The following is a 15,666-nucleotide window of genomic DNA, read 5'->3' as shown; positions in this document are numbered from 1 at the left end:
TTCGGGGAAACCCTAAAATTGACGCCTACAGAGCAACATTGTCTATTGCTCTCACCTCCAAGGGTTTTTGGACAAGGCAAACACAATGGCGGGCTCTGTTTTGCGGATGGCGGCCGAGGAATAGCTGATTTGACTCTCTGCACTCCACAGCAAGGTATCTTGCTTAGAGAGAGATTAATGCTTGGATATTAGGCCTAAGCATGTGCTTTAAAGTTTCAAACTCAACTGCTTCTATTTCTAAAGCATCATCTTGAAGCATTTTGTCTAATTGTTTGAGGAAGGTCCTCAATCTCATGCTCTTTTTGCTATCCCAAAACAGTGAGTTTTCTCACTAATCCTTAACTGATGAAGGATTAATATTTGATTAATATAGTTTAATCATGCCTTATGTGAATCATCAAATGCCAAGATCTCAAACTCAATTCCGGCTCGCTGAAGCTCCCGCCTTCACCCTGCGCACGCTGCTCGCTGCTCGCCTGCCACTTGCGCCCCCTCTCCTTCCCCCGCCTGCCTGCCTTCGCTTCTGCGCCCCCCCCCCCCCATCTCGCCATTGCGCCCCCCCCCCCTCTTCGCTGCTGCGCCCCCCCCCCTCCTCGCCTGCTCGCCCCCCCCCCCCCCCCCCGGTCTAGCCTCTCCGCCTGCTCGCATCCCCCCCGCCTAGCCTCTTCGCCTATCTTCAGCAGCGCCCCGCCCCCCCCCTTCCTTGCGCGTTGCTGCCCTCCCCCCTTTTTTTTTCTTTTCGCGTTGCGCCCCCCCCCCCCTCCTCGCCTGCTCGCCCCCCCCCCCCCCCCCCCCCCCGCCTAGCCTCTTCGCCTTTCTTCAGCAGCGCCCCGCCCCCCCTGGTTTTATCCTTCGTCTTTTCGCCCACTCCCCCCCCCCCTCCTTCGCGCTGTCTTCCACCCCCAGGGGGTTTTGTGTTTTTTTCCCTTTTCCTCCGGTCTTCCGCCTCTTTGTGTGCAGCCCGTTTCTTGCAGGTTTTCCGCTTTCGCCTCGCCTTCGCCTTCGCCTGAGCTTCAGACTCTGATGGAGACTCCTCCCGCCTCGTCTCAGAGGGACTCATCCGCAGCCCCCTCGCCTGCCCCCGAGGTCATCCCCATCAGGCTTTCTCTTTCGCCGGAAGAGGAAGCGAGCCTCACCGCAGAGGTGGAACGCCTCCAGGCTCATTCCACTATCTGCCGTATAGTCGGCACTCGCCCCAGCAGAGGGGAGATCAGGGATCTTCTTCAGGCCCGCCTTCTTGCAGATGTGGGCAAGATCCTTGATGTACAGCTCCTGGGCCGGGGCCATTATCAGATCGAGTTCGAGGCCGCCCAGAGCGTTGCCAAGGTCCTTGCCATGAGTCCTCTGGACATCAGGGGTGCTCGGGCTTTCTTCAGACCTTGGCAGCATGGATTTGACCCAGCAGCGGCGGAGCAGGGAGAGCGCCTCTTCCATATTACAGTTTGTTTCCCTGGTCTCCGCCGGGAGTATCTTCCGCTCCTCTCCAGGCTCGGAGCATTGGTGGGCTCGGTACTAGAGACGGGCCCCTCTGCTGCTTCAGTGGTGGCCAGAGCAGCGGGGCTACCCTCGGTCAGAGTGTTGGTGTCTGACATCTCCTCCCTTCCTAAGGTCATTCAGCTACCTAGGATAGGGGGGGGGGGTGGATAGATCACAGAGTGGAGTTCTCGGGGCTCCCGAACCAGTGCTTCATTTGCAGGCAGGTCGGTCATCTGGCCAAGGCCTGCCCTCGCAGGAGACCTTGACCCTCACCACAGCAGCAGGCTACTGATGGCCCGCCCACAGATTCGGCTCGGCAGGCTGCCTCAGGGACGCCTGCTCAGGCCACAGAGACCTCGGAGTGGCAGCCTGGACAGGGGCGCCGCCGAGGGAGACAGCCACAGCAGCACGCCCAGAGACCGCTGCAGCAGCAGCCACAGTCTCATCCTCACTGGGTTCCCGTGAGGAACAGCTTTGCTCCCCTTCAGGAGGAGACCCCTGCAGAGCGACCGAGGACCAGGAGATGCCAGCTCCCCCTCCTTCACCCCCCCCACCCCCGTCCCCTCCCACTGCCTCGATTCCACCATCGCCTCCTCCCGTCCCCGCTCCGGTTTCGGCAGCGGCTCCCTCTCCACCTCCCTTGCCTCCCCCTCCTCCCCCTCCGCCCGCCTCACCTTCCCGGGAGACCCTGGCAGTTCCCTGGCGCTCACCTGCAGTCCGGAGAGCGCTGAGCACTGACCTCGCTCGAGCATCACAGAGGAGACCTATGCCGATTAGGGCCTCATGGATTTCATCTATCCGCAGTCGGCTGAGTCGCCTTGGCATTAGACAGCGCTCGGAGGCCTTTGACTATACCTTCACACGGCTTTTTGGAGCAGAGGGCCCCCATGAGCCAGCACCCATTCGAGTTCATGTAGTGATACCTCCGGCCCGAGGGGAGGAGGCACTAGACTCAGCGGTGGCCTTCTCGTTCCCTCTATGTGGACCTTGTGATCGGGAGTGGACTCTTGAGCTCGCTCTCAGCACTTTGAAGACTCAGGCAGTTGAGTTTTCTCACCACATGAGCGATCTGGAGGTGACAGATGTGATAGGTCGACTTTGGGAGTTGGCTCATTTTTTCTTGGATCGCGGGAGTGTGGATATCTCAGGGATTCGGCATTTGGTCGTGCGCATAGTGGCAGACTTGGCACGCGACCCTGGATATGTGAGTATACACGAGGTTTCTCTGTCAGAGCAGGAGGCAGTCGCCATGGGCCACAGCCACTGGCGCCTGATCCGGGATTCTTGCAGTACACCGGGTGGGCAGATTCGCAGCCGCTCGGATGGGGACTACTCTCCATCCAAGCCGCTTGCGAAGGCCCGCCGTACGGCTGAGACAGCATCCACCTCAGCAGGGCATCCATGAGGATCATCTCATGGAATGTACAGGGCCTTGGCGGAGCACACTTTATACGCTATCGAGGTTGCTTGAGGCAGGAGCTTCAGAGGTGCCTGGTTGGTGGCAGCATTGACATTTTGATGATGCAGGAGCACCACTTGGGTGAGAGCCACTTGGGTGAGAGCAGGATCTGGAGATATGGTTCGGTGATGCCTAGCAGATGGGACACTTTTTGGTCTGGAGGGTTTGGTCCTTTGGGTGGACAGGGAGGAGTATGCATGGTTATTGCAGATGTATGGCGGCAGGCCATTGTGGATCGAGGGGTCATTGTGCCTGGTAGAGCACAGTATGTCATTCTGAGGATGCATGATGAGCTATTGGGTGTGCTCAACATCTATGCGCCCAATCATGCTAGTGCCAGAGCAGAGTTCTGGACTCAGGTTACAGATGCATTGCCAGAGGCCGCACATTGGTGTGTTGGGGGAGACTTCAACATGCTTGAGGACCCGGCAGATAGGGTGGGAGGCAGTCATGTTACAGTGCACGGCATGGAGCTTGCAGCTTGGGACCGGTTTTGCATGTCACTGAGGATCACTGATGCATGGCAGCATGGGGCTTTCTCCCGGTCTCAGGACAGTCTTAGTTTCTCTCGGTCGGATCGCCGGCAGGGAGGGACTAATCTATCACGGATTGATCGCTTTTATGTGGGCGATTGGTTAGGGGAGCGAGGGGGCTCCGTCGGCATTCTCGCTGGCACCTCATTTTCAGATCATGCGCCAGTTATATTGACATTGGAGGAGGGGACACGGGAGCCCAGCTTGCAGTTGAGGATCCCAGAGAGGGTACTTGCAGATCCCAGTCTCGCTGAGGACATTGAGAGGATCTGGCATGATAGTCAGTGCTCTGACCAGGATGCAGCGGGCCAGTGTGCCCAGGGACTCATTGATCTTAGCTCTTTTCTGCACGCTGCAGCTTTGACATGACTGGGAGAGATTCGCGAGCGGGAGCAACGGCTGAGACGCAGCCTTGCTTCGCTACAGCGCCTTCAGGAGCAGCAGCCTGCATGTGAGTGGGTGGCGTCCCAGCTGAGCCAGGCACGCCAGGAGGTTAGAGAGGTAGAGGAGCAGAGACATGAGTTTTATTATCGTCGTCAGGCCTCTCAGTGGACGCAGCTTGGTGATAGAGTGACTGGGGAGTTTTTTGAGATCACTGGACCCCGTCATGCGCGAGCAGGAGTCCGCCAGCTTGGCAGACCGGATGGATCGGTAGCTACTGAGCTCGGGGAGATCAGAGCCATTGCCACTGCTTTTTATAGTGACCTGCTTTCAGCGGAGCCTGCCACTGAGGATCGAGATGTTTGCAGACAGACTGTGTGGGCCCATGTGCAGAGGAGGGTCACAGACCATATGCGTACAGTTCTAGGTGCGCCTCTGTCAGAGATTGAGCTTGCCGAGGCCTTGAGGGTCCTGCCGCGACATAGTTGCCCAGGGGAGGACGGACTGACGCCGGCCTTTTTTATGCGCTATTGGGACCTTTTGGGGCTACACTTCCGCTGGCTCAGGGCGGTTTGGGCATTATAGATCCAGTCGATCAGAGTAGAGCCTTATTGGGGAAGCTCATTGTTCGGGGGTTGCTTCCAGGCGCTGAGCCTTGGAAAGAGCTCCTCTTGCAGCGACTGCAGGCTCGGGCGCCCCCTGCAGGGGGTACTTGGGCACCAGAAATTCGCTGGATCTTCATAGAGATGAGGAGGACAGGCCTCAGTAGAGGATGGGAGGACAGATTTGCTTTGAGTATCCTGAGAGCTTGGGAGCTGCTGAGACCGGGGCTCTCTCAGCGGCCTCCTTCTTGTGTTGAGGAGCGGGCCAGGCAGCCGCTCATCTAGAGCCCAGCGGTTCGTACGGAGCAGGGTCATATGCTGGGTTCTCGGCCTCGTCTAGCCTGGGGACCTTTAGCGGCAGGCCCAGCTCGTAGTTTTGGAGACTGGCAGGCTTTCTGCAGTCTACCAGAGGAGATCCAGGTGGAGAGGCTGAGTCACTTCAGAGGGGGGTTGATTATGAGGGATGATATTCAGGAGGCACTTACAGAGGAGTGGTTCACACCTCTCGAGCCAGTGGCCCCACGGTGGATGGGAGCCTTTACACAGTTGGAGATCCTGATTGCTGTCAGAGCTAGCACTGAGGATGGCAGATGCCTCTACTATGAGATTCAGGATGAGGGCAGACTCGAGAGAGTGGAGGTGGAGTCGCCTTTAGTTGCAGAGTGCACCTTTCAGAGGATTCGGGTAGTGGCTGCCGCTTCTCGGAAGTGGCATATTGACCCCGACCCTGCTGATGTGCTCCCGGATTGGCGCATATGGGCATATGCAGCGCGCCCCTTGGCCCGACTACAGTGGGACCCCGGGGAGTACGAGTGGCATGATCCTTATGCATCCCTTGAGGCCACAGAGATCACCTTTTTCCAGTATACTGTTCGGCTGGGACGGCATATTTTGACGGCGAGGAGGACGGTTTCTCCAGCGGCAGGGGTTGCATTGGCGATTTTGCAGGGACTCTCACAGGAGTTCCTGGAGGATTTCTGGGCTCGGCTCTGGGCTAGTCGGCAGGCCCGCAGGATCTCGGCTTTTCAGTGGCTGGTCGCCCACAGGGGCTCAGCAGTTGGCACTTGGCTTGTTTACAGCGGTCTTTCGGCGGCCTGCGTCCGATGCGGCCACCCTATGGAGACACAGAGACATTGCCTTTGGGACTGCCCTCAGGCACAGCAGATTTGGCTGCGGATACTGCGTATTCTGGGCCCCCTCTCTCCAGAGGGTGTGTTTACGTGGGGTGCCGCTGCTTGGTCGACTTCGTCAGGGCCTGCTATGGGCTATGAGATGGAGCAGGGCAGTCAGGCCATCAGATTTATTAGGGGCCAGCCTCGCCTGGTTCCGGCACCGGATTTCTCGTCCGCCAGCTGGACACAGGAGAGGGATTTACGATGGGAGCTCCTCAGCAGCCTCACCATCTGGTTCACCTGGAGGGCCCGGTGCTTTACGGCCTTTGAGGGGAGATTGGAGCCACCAGCAGAGACTGTACGGGGGATTTGGCAGGAGTTGATCCACACCCTGCGAGGACAGTACGAGCGCATCCGGGGAGACTCGGATGAGGCGATCTTACGGCGCCAGGCCTTTCACACCACTTGGCGCTGTGGCCCGTTCTACACCTTACACACGGGATCCCCCCGTTGGCACTACAGGCCACCTGTTTGGCTCTTCCCTCCCCTATTGTATGATTTAGCCGCTCAGTTCTTTATACTGATGCTTGTATTTTGCAGCACCTAGGGAGAGTCTCCCGGGCTGCCATGATGTATTCACTGCTCTTCTCTCTCTTAGGAGCAGGAGAGATCTTTTGTAGCCCTACGGGCGTTTTTATATAACTAATGAAAGGATCTTTTCTCGAAAAAAAAAAAAGAAGATCTCAAACTCAAAAGAAAAGGCAAGAAGTCAAAGACCAAAACGAAGGTAGATCCTAAACCATGGTATTGTCACTATGCCAAAAGTCAAGGTCTTTCTGCTTTCTTGTCTCCTCACATGCATCTTTATGGTGATAGGGGTTTGTAGCATCTCATAAATCTTTGTGTGAGGGTTTAGACTCTGTCCTTGAGCTTGCAAAGCCAAGTGGTAAGACCTACCCAAGATAATGGCCAACTCAATTAAACTTGACAAATTTGAAGGCTCTAGCGCTCATACTTGGCAGACTAAAATTAAATTTACTCTTATGAGAAAAGGGTTGTGGGATGTTACTAACGGGAAGGAAAAAATGCTAGATGAAAAGACCTTGTGGATCAACAAAGATGTAAAAGCTTTGGCTATTATTGCTTTGAGACTAAGTGATGCATATATCCATCACATAGATGGAAAAGATTCATCTAATGAGGCATGGAATACTCTAGATACTTTATTTGGGACACAGTCCAAAATTTTTAAATCAATCTCTTAATCAAATTCTTTGAGCTTAAGTTAAACCTAGGAGAGTAACTTCCAACTCACCTCAACTATATGAAAAGTATTCTCACCTAGCTTGTAGGGATCAAAAAGACTATTGAAGAAGATGTGATCATAGCTCTGCTCTTGAAGAGCCTACCCCAAGAGGAGTTTGGTAACATTGTTACCACTCTCACAAACTTGCCAGCATCAAATTAATGGATGTGGAAGCATCCCCTCTAGAAGAAGACACCAAAGTTAAGCAAAGGCAAGGTAACTTGGAAGGAGCTTTCTTCAACAAAGGAGGCTACTGAAAGTTTGGTAAAGCGTGCTTAAAAGGAACAAATGAGAAAAAGGAATTTCCTAAGAAGTTCTGCAACTTCTGTGAGAAATTACGACATGAAGAAAAAGACTGTTTCTTTAGAAACAAAGCACAAAAAGCACTTCTTGTAGGTGAAGATAACTCAAGTGAAGAAGAAGCAAAAGAGATAGAAGAAGGTGCCTCGTTCGAGGCTAACTATTTTGAAGACCAATGGGCTTCCTAGAACCTGAACTTGCCCACTTGTAGTCATTCCTCTATCCCAAGTGAAATGTAATCATAACTAGATGTCTAGCATCTGTCATCATAACTGGCATTGTAAACCTCCACGGCAAGCACTTAGATGGTCATCATAACCAATAGTAACTAGAGCTCGCATTGACATCATCATAGTTCCAAACATTCGCGAATGCTTCATGAACCAGGTGTTTGAAAACGTTAAAAACGCGTATGAAACTAACGTTTCATTCGTGACTTTTTTTTTTTTGGATAAGATAATTGTTTTTTTTTTGTACAGCTTTTCATGTTTAGTCTCATGACTCATGGGGTTTTTATGAATTTCAATTTTCAGCATGTATGAAATCCAAATTCCAACATCATGCATCATTATATGTATGAATTTCAGCATGTGCCATGTATTAATTACAACATGCCTATGGCTTGACCATTCAAACTGGAGGCATTTGGAAGGCCACATATGATACTCCACAGAGACTTTAATCAAACGTTTTCATACTTTTCATTCTCCCAGACGTTTAACGAATGCGAACGAATGTTTGGAACTATGGACATCATATTAACCATGGATATTTTGTTGAGAGAAATCCCATTTTTTTGCAGCCCGATTTTAATAATGGTGTAACATGCAGAAGCTTCGTGGTCGAATCGGTAACTTCAATGCTCAGAATTCAGCAATCTTTCACGACGAATATAACGCACAAAACTAAAGTAGATGTGGATAACGCACAAAACTAAAGTAGATGTGGAGAAAATAGATAGATAGATAGATAGAGATAGAGAGAGAGAGAGAGAGAGAGGGAGAAGAGGGCACAATAGTGGGTTCCAAATACCCTCTCTAAGGCCCCTACCACGAATGGTGTATTTGCTTTATTAGAATGATGTAAATCAGAAAATAAAGAGAAAGTCTTGACTTGCACTTTTCACCTTGGTTGAAGTTGTCCTGGCCCTTGGAAGCGTCAACCCCTTGTGAATTATGAGATGCTGGACTGCATATAGGGCTTGGGTATCCATACCCCTTCATGTATCCAGTCGGCCAGTTTACTGAAGTCAAATGCATAAAATCCTCACGACTTGCACATAGCATTTAATGCTATTAATTCCCAATGTTTCACACCCAATATTGGGCTGGCCCTTATGCCCATTCCTGCTGGGCAGCCTGTGTGGGCTGTCCCACACCTGGCTGACAGGCTGACCAAGGCCTGCCTGTCCAGAGGCCCTAGGGCTGGCCGACAACCCTTCCAGCCCAAGCCAAGGTTGGTGGGCACAGGCTGGGGCTCTCCTGGCCCCTTGGGGGTGGTTCTACATCTCCCCCATGTCCACAATAAGAGCTCTAGGCTCTGCCCTGGGATAGCTCTATGGGTTGGCCTCTTCTCTACATGCAAACCTACATGCCTACACAGATGTCTGGCACCTGGTCGTCGCAGACTAGATACTCAGATCACCTGTCACCATTTGGCCACCCAATTGGTCCACCCGTGCTTTCTTATCATGTATGTACATCGCACTGTTGTCCATGGCAGTTGTATATGCCGAAGATTGATGTCACTTATGTGATACTGTGGGCTTGGTTTTCCGTTGGGACTTGTGTCTCTGTGTACATGCCCGGAAATGCTTGGTGGATTGGTGTTCTATTGGGTCTGGTACCTCGTGTACTTTCTTGGAGCACGTCTATCTTGGTATAGTCTCATGAACGGGGATTGTCCATACCAATGCTGCATTGCATAGCATCTTTATGTGCTTGCTTGCAATTGAAATTGCATGCTGTTTTCATGCTTGCTTGACCAATGTGTAGTTCCGGGTAATGGGACGCCCGCCCGCGAACCGTACGTGTGAAACTGTCTGCTGACATGGTTATGTGGCATGTGTGACAGGTGGTAAGTATTGATCATAAACCCAGCCTTAGGAGTTAGCACTAATTTATAAGTGAGTGTGTGCACACTTCATTAAGTTTTGGGCGACCAAAACTCACTTATAAATTATGACCAGCCCGGTGTTCACACACACTGATGTCTTGAGGTGGACATAACCCAATGTCCACCGCCCAGACCTTATCCCCTTTGTACAAAGGGAGTAACTAGCCATGTGTCCACTCTAGCTTGCTCCACAAAGCACCTGCCTGCCGCCTACACTGGACAACTCACCACCTCACTCCTCCTCTCTCTAGAGATGGGCGCCTCCTTCATGAGGGTTGTTGGGCTGCATTTTCTGCACTCTCTTTTCCAACTCTATTTCCAAGCTTTCTAAGGTGTTTCTCAAGCTTCCAAGAGTGTTTCCGGATGCTAATCACTCTCCTACACACTCCCAATGATTGAAATTCAGCAAAACAGCTCTCTTTATTGCTGTAATTTTTGGTCCTTTTGCTGAAAACCCTAATTTCAGCTCTCCTTTCTTAAGTTGAACCATAGGGGAAGCTTTCCCAAGGTTCCCTTCATCCTTTTGAAGACTTTTGTCGTGAAGAAATGCGACAAATCGAAGATCTCTTCACTCCAAGGACTTCCATCGCGAAAGACTTCCGCTGTCATCGACTCTACTTGCAATTGGTAAGCTTTAATGCTTAAATATAGAAGCAAGTAGCAGGAGCGAGGAACCGGATTACAAGATCACATACCCTGTTTAGTGTTCTCTTGTCCTACGTGCTCTCTTGCAGATTGTTGCTACCATGTGTTGGTGGAACAATAGAGAGCAGATGGTAGGGAACATGGGCACTTGAGAGGGTACTGTGGATTACAAGTCTATATCAACAACCACTTGTTTGCAATACTGTATTCATATGCATTGGTATGGAAATCTGGTTAGAAATGCCCATGACACTACGTACTTGATTCTCCCAAGATCAATATACTTTATTTGAGGGAGGGGTCGGCCGTTCTGGCTCATTGTGTGTCTCTTGTCAATTCAGCAATTTACTTCTTGTATTTGAGCAAGTGTCCATGAAATCTTAGTGTATTTAAGTGTATTGATTAGCATTGTGTCCAACCAAGTTACATTGGTATCAGAGCATACGGTTCTCTTTCACTTCTATCGTGAGAGACGATCACCGTGAACACTAGCTATCTCTACACTTAGAACATCATGAACAGCCATACAATGAATGTTGGAGATGCTAATACAAGAGGTAGGGACAATGAAATGCATGCCTCCAATGCTTTACAGGATGAGCAAACTCATGTGGTGCACAATAGGGAACATGAATATGCGGGACAGCCGTCCCGTGGCAAAGAGAAGACGCAGGAAGAAGAGTCCATATTCTTGAGGGCTGAACTTACTCGTATGCAGGTCTTCTCCATGCACAACAAGAAGAATTGAACCCCTACCGCCGTGAGGATCCATTGGTACATGACCGTTTGAAGGCCAAGAAAGCTAAATCTTAAATGGATCATGCAATGGCAATGATTGCTTAAGAGTTGCACATGCAACCGAGGGATGCAGCACGTGCATACTTGGCTCGTACCGAGGATGTCTATGCAAAAAAGGCAACCATCCCACATGTCTTGGAATCCCCACAGGTGCCCGAATAAGAACTTATGTCTAAGAGGATGAATCTCCATGCTATAGGAGAGGAACAATCAGTGACTTCACGCCATGCAGGAATACCTTATGTAGCCCGTGAAGGATACAATGTTTATGGCAGTGGTCAAAATGTATGTTGAATGCCATTGTCGGCTGAAAATGTGCATGCACAACACATGCAACATGGGCTGCAATTTTCTATTGGTGCAGGTATTCCCCGTATCTCTCATGCCACTCATGCCTTCGAGTGTGCTCGTGAGGGAGAAGCTATGGTTGAAAATGTATCAATGCATGTTGAGGGGCCAGCCATGTCTCATGCTTACAGGGCACATGTATCTATTATGCCTTATGTCTGTTGGTCCTAAAATGATGCTAGTCACAGGGGCTGTCCCAATGGACAAACATGAGGGAAAACATTTTGAGATGCATGCACATGCATCAAAGTCTCGTGACTTCAAAGCCGGAGACAAATCTGTGAAGTTTGACACATATCATGGGGAATATGATGCATCAAAGGCACTTGCTTTTATTGCCCAGTTTGTTATTGCTTTCAATGATGAGGATTTCACTCAGAAATCCATGATCCGGCATGTAAGCATGTTCATGAAAGGCACCACTGTCCATTGGTGGCTCACGGAGAAGCTCTCACCGAATCCCGTTAGATCATGGGAAGAGTTCAAGGAGAGGTTCTATGCTCAATTCTTGCCTCCTAATGCATTGAATGAGATAACAATGAAGTGGGATTCGGTGAAGCAAAATGAGAGGGAATCGGTAAATTCATATGTACAAAAGTTTTGGAAAGTGCTTTTGGAGGTGTCTCCATTCATGCATGTCAGCGAGGCGGAAAGGAAGAGAAGGTTTCAATCGGGATTGCAACCCGTGTACAAAGCGGGACTACAAATGTATCCTGGTCATACCTTACACCAGCTAATCGCAGCCGCCACCGCCACCGAGCAATTGGAACTCAAATTGAGTCGATCCAATAAGGCTAAACCCTCATTTCAAGGCAAAGAGAGGGTTGTCCAAAACTTGCAAAATAATAGACAGCCACCTAAAAAGGACCAAAACCAAGATAAAAATAGTCCAAAGGCTGAAAACAACACTACCAAGAAGCGTCCCTTCAAACTGAGAGACTATGGTCTCACTCTGGAGCAAAAAAAGCATTATATGAGTGAGGGGAAATGCTTTACTTGTGGTAGCACCGAGCATATTGCAAAGGCATGCCCAAATAAGAAGAAGTGTGATAATGCAAATGCATCAAAGCCTAATGTGCATATGGTTTCGGATGTGCAGGGCAACACTTCACATGATAGCAAAGACAGGGTTGTATGTAAAGCTTGGGGACGGCTCAAGGATTAGCTCGCTTTGTTCATGTTTGGTGATTGTGTATCTGAAAATTTCATATCCACACAGATGGCAGCTGCTTTGGGTATTGAAGTGAAGGCCATGGGTCCTCAAATTGAAGCAGGGGCTGCCTTTGTTGGTAGAGGAGTGCAGGTCATGCCTATTTTTGGCAAGTTGCGCATACACATTCAAGGCTATGTGGATCATGAGGATTTTCTTGTGGTGCCTTTAAATGGCTGTGATGTATTGCTTTGAAAGCCTTGGCATATACGTATTGATCTGTGCAAGGCTTACAAGACCAACAAGATTCCCTTCATGCATAAAGGCGCTCTTCTCCATATTGTTCACTGGTTCTCTTGGTTTAAAAGAAGGATGGATTCTTTCGTATGTGTGTGGATTATAGAGCTTTGAATAAGCTTACCATCAAGAATCGGTTTCCGATTCCACGCATAGACGACATCCTTGACAAGTTGGATGGATCGGCATGCTTTAGCCGAATTGATCTCAAGAGTGGGTATCATCAAGTGCGTGTAGTGCCTGAGGATGTACACAAAACTGCTTTCATGACACCATTTGGGCTTTATGAGTATCTTGTTATGCCTTTTGGTCTTACAAATGCCCCCGCTACATTCAATAGAAGATGGATCGCATATTCCATGGGTACAGGAAATTTACAGGTGTCTTCTTTGATGTCATCCTAGTCTTCTCGAAGACCGAAGAAGAGCATAGAGCTCATTTGGTCATTGTTTAACAGTCGGCCAGTAGCACAGCAGATCAAGCCCACGACTGCATACATCCAGTCAGCCAGTGTAAACCGGCCTTTAGAAAGCAAAGGGCGGTGAAACAAACACTCGCACATAAAACACTTCAACACCATTGAGGACCTAGAAAAGGAAAACAAACAAGGGGAGCTAGAGTGCTCCTGCAAATAGTACACGGACACTGATTGGCCCCAAATCGCAGTGGCGCCCCTTGCGGTATTTCTTTAATTGATTATAAGAGCTTTGATTACAATATAAGGCTGGGAACTCAGCCGTCACAGTAGAACCCTTGAAGCCTGCAAAGAACCTGCATCTGGCTTCTTGTCCACTCGGCATCCACAAACAAGTTCAGCCAATGTTCACATCGAAAGACTCTCTCACATTGAGTCTGCATACAGAAGCTTTCTCCCATGATCAAGGCTGCCACAACCATCCATAGCCTCTCACACTATGAACAGCATCACACCCTGACACATCCAATGCTCCTGCATCACAACACAGACTCCCAACTGTCTCTCAAAAGAGAACTCGCATCACAGCACAGCATACCATACAGTTGACACACCTGTACAAACCCTCTCTACCTTCCAAGGGTACTATCCATCTCTGTCATGGATTCCCTGCCCCCTGTCTTGTCAGTAGCAAGGCGGTACCAAACATGTGTCCATTCCTGTACCTTCTGCCTGCATGTGACCTATCTCCTGGAGAAACCCAAAAACATGTCTCTTCGAGAAAACCTACGACCTGTTTCCACATGAAACCCTTAGGCTTGTTTCCCTTTGAAAACTTCTGTCTTGTTTCCATACATCTAGTTACCTGTTCCCTCATGAAACATCTGGCAACATAGAGATGCGCATAACTGGAGGTCCCACTGTTCCTTTCTAGCAAGAGGAAACAATCTGCTCCATGAGCACGCAGCCATGCGAGATTGCATCACTCCCATGCTAAGAAACATAACCAAATGATCTGTACTTGCAGCCAAAAACCCAAGCACATAGCTGAATTTGCAGCCAAGCAAAAACAGCCCATAAACTGTCCCAAAACAGTCCCGAATCCAAAGCAAAGAAAAGCTGAAAGTTCCATCAGTTGAACGCCATCGACATGATGTCTATGTTCATGGAAACCCAGTCTCTGTCCACCTTTGTGTCAAAAGAAACCAGCCCTTGTCTACTCTTCAGTAGAGGGAGAGAGAGAAAGAGAAAAAGGAGGCCTGTGTCTCTGTTCTGTAGCACAGCACAGCAGCTAGCCCTTTCATCTCCAAAAAGCATGCATAAATAGACACTTAGATGCGCCTATATAGCCTGTAGCGCAGCCCGCCAGCAGTACCCTCCTGCTGTCCATACAGGCCTGCATCTACCACTTGGACCACCCGCCAACCAATCTGCAGCAGCCGTACAGATCTGCCACGTGGACTGTACCTGCACAAGCGCCGCCTCCAATCTGCAGCAATCTGACCTGCGCCGCCTGTACCTGCATCGCCTGAATCTGCACCTGCAGCAGTCTGACCTGCCACGTGGACAGTACCTGCACAGCAGCCGTACAGTCCTGCACACGCTCTTCTGTGCGCAGCCAGCATGCAGTTCACCTCTCCCAAAAAGCGCATGCTTCCTCAAGAGAGATAGGCGCCTGTATATCCAGATAAGCAGCCCTCCTGATTGGAAAAGCACACCCACACCAAAAGATAGGCGCCTGCTGCTTTTTCTGCCCAACAGCCCCTCTTTTACCAAAAAGCTCACACGTGGCCCCAAAAATAGCATAAGGGCCACGTTTCTTTAATGAAAGGCTTTATAAATGATCACAAAGGTTTTTAAACCTTTTAAGCTAAAATCTTTTTGCCCCCTTTCACACATGGGGTTATCCACACATGGGCTTCCATCTTCACTCCCACCTGATGCCATTCACACTGTCCACCATGTCCCGTGCACATCTGCATCTTGTCCAGAGAAAAACACAGGGTCATGACATACCCCCCTCATGAAAAATGGCAAGCGTCCTCGATTGCACTCAATGGCACAGTAAAGCATCTCATGAGCAAAGATACCCCATATGGCAAAAACAATGGTCTTCCAATGCATCTGGGTGATAAAATAATCATCCTGCACAATAAGCCACACTGTCCTCTTGCTTGTTCCTTCAGAACCTACAGCAAAAGTCTAAAACCAAATGGAAACACGTTAACTGTGTTAGCCAAAAACAAAACCATGCATCATTCTACATATGGCACACATATGCATGACCCATATATGCATTCGCAAACAATATGCTCCTCAAAATGCTCTACCTACTCCAAAGTAACAGTCTAAGGGCTGCTCGCAAGCCTTACGCCCATGGGCATCCCGCAGGACCCACGAGACTGAAGGTAAAACATGAGCATATGCAAGCACTCAATGCATCCAAACACTACATCTACCAAGTACTTTCCCACATATGTCTCATGGCCATCCCGCAGGAGTCACACCCATGAACATAATAAAGCACTTGATGTATCATACCAACATACATGCAGCACATGACACAATGCAGAGTATTTCCCAATGTATTCTCAATGATACCAGGATCCAATGGCACCAGAATACAAAAATACCTCTACCTCAAAAAGTGTATGCATACATGCACAAATAGAGTTCGATCCATATTTCCATGAACCAAACCAACTCTAGGACTGCTCGCAAGACTTATG

General features: G+C 49.7%; 1 protein-coding gene across 1 annotated transcript in view; it reads left to right on the top strand.

Annotated features, from left to right (window-relative positions):
- LOC147628541 (dolichyl-diphosphooligosaccharide--protein glycosyltransferase subunit 2-like) overlaps positions 1-15,666 on the top strand; it is a 55,008-nt gene that overhangs the window by 7,985 nt on the left and 31,357 nt on the right. The window lies entirely within an intron of this gene.

This window comes from Cibotium barometz, chromosome 19 (genome assembly GCF_041138505.1).
Source record: "Cibotium barometz isolate CiBa-2024 chromosome 19, ASM4113850v1, whole genome shotgun sequence".
Taxonomy (NCBI): Eukaryota; Viridiplantae; Streptophyta; class Polypodiopsida; order Cyatheales; family Cibotiaceae; genus Cibotium; species Cibotium barometz.
This window is presented reverse-complemented; position numbering and strand designations above follow the sequence as displayed.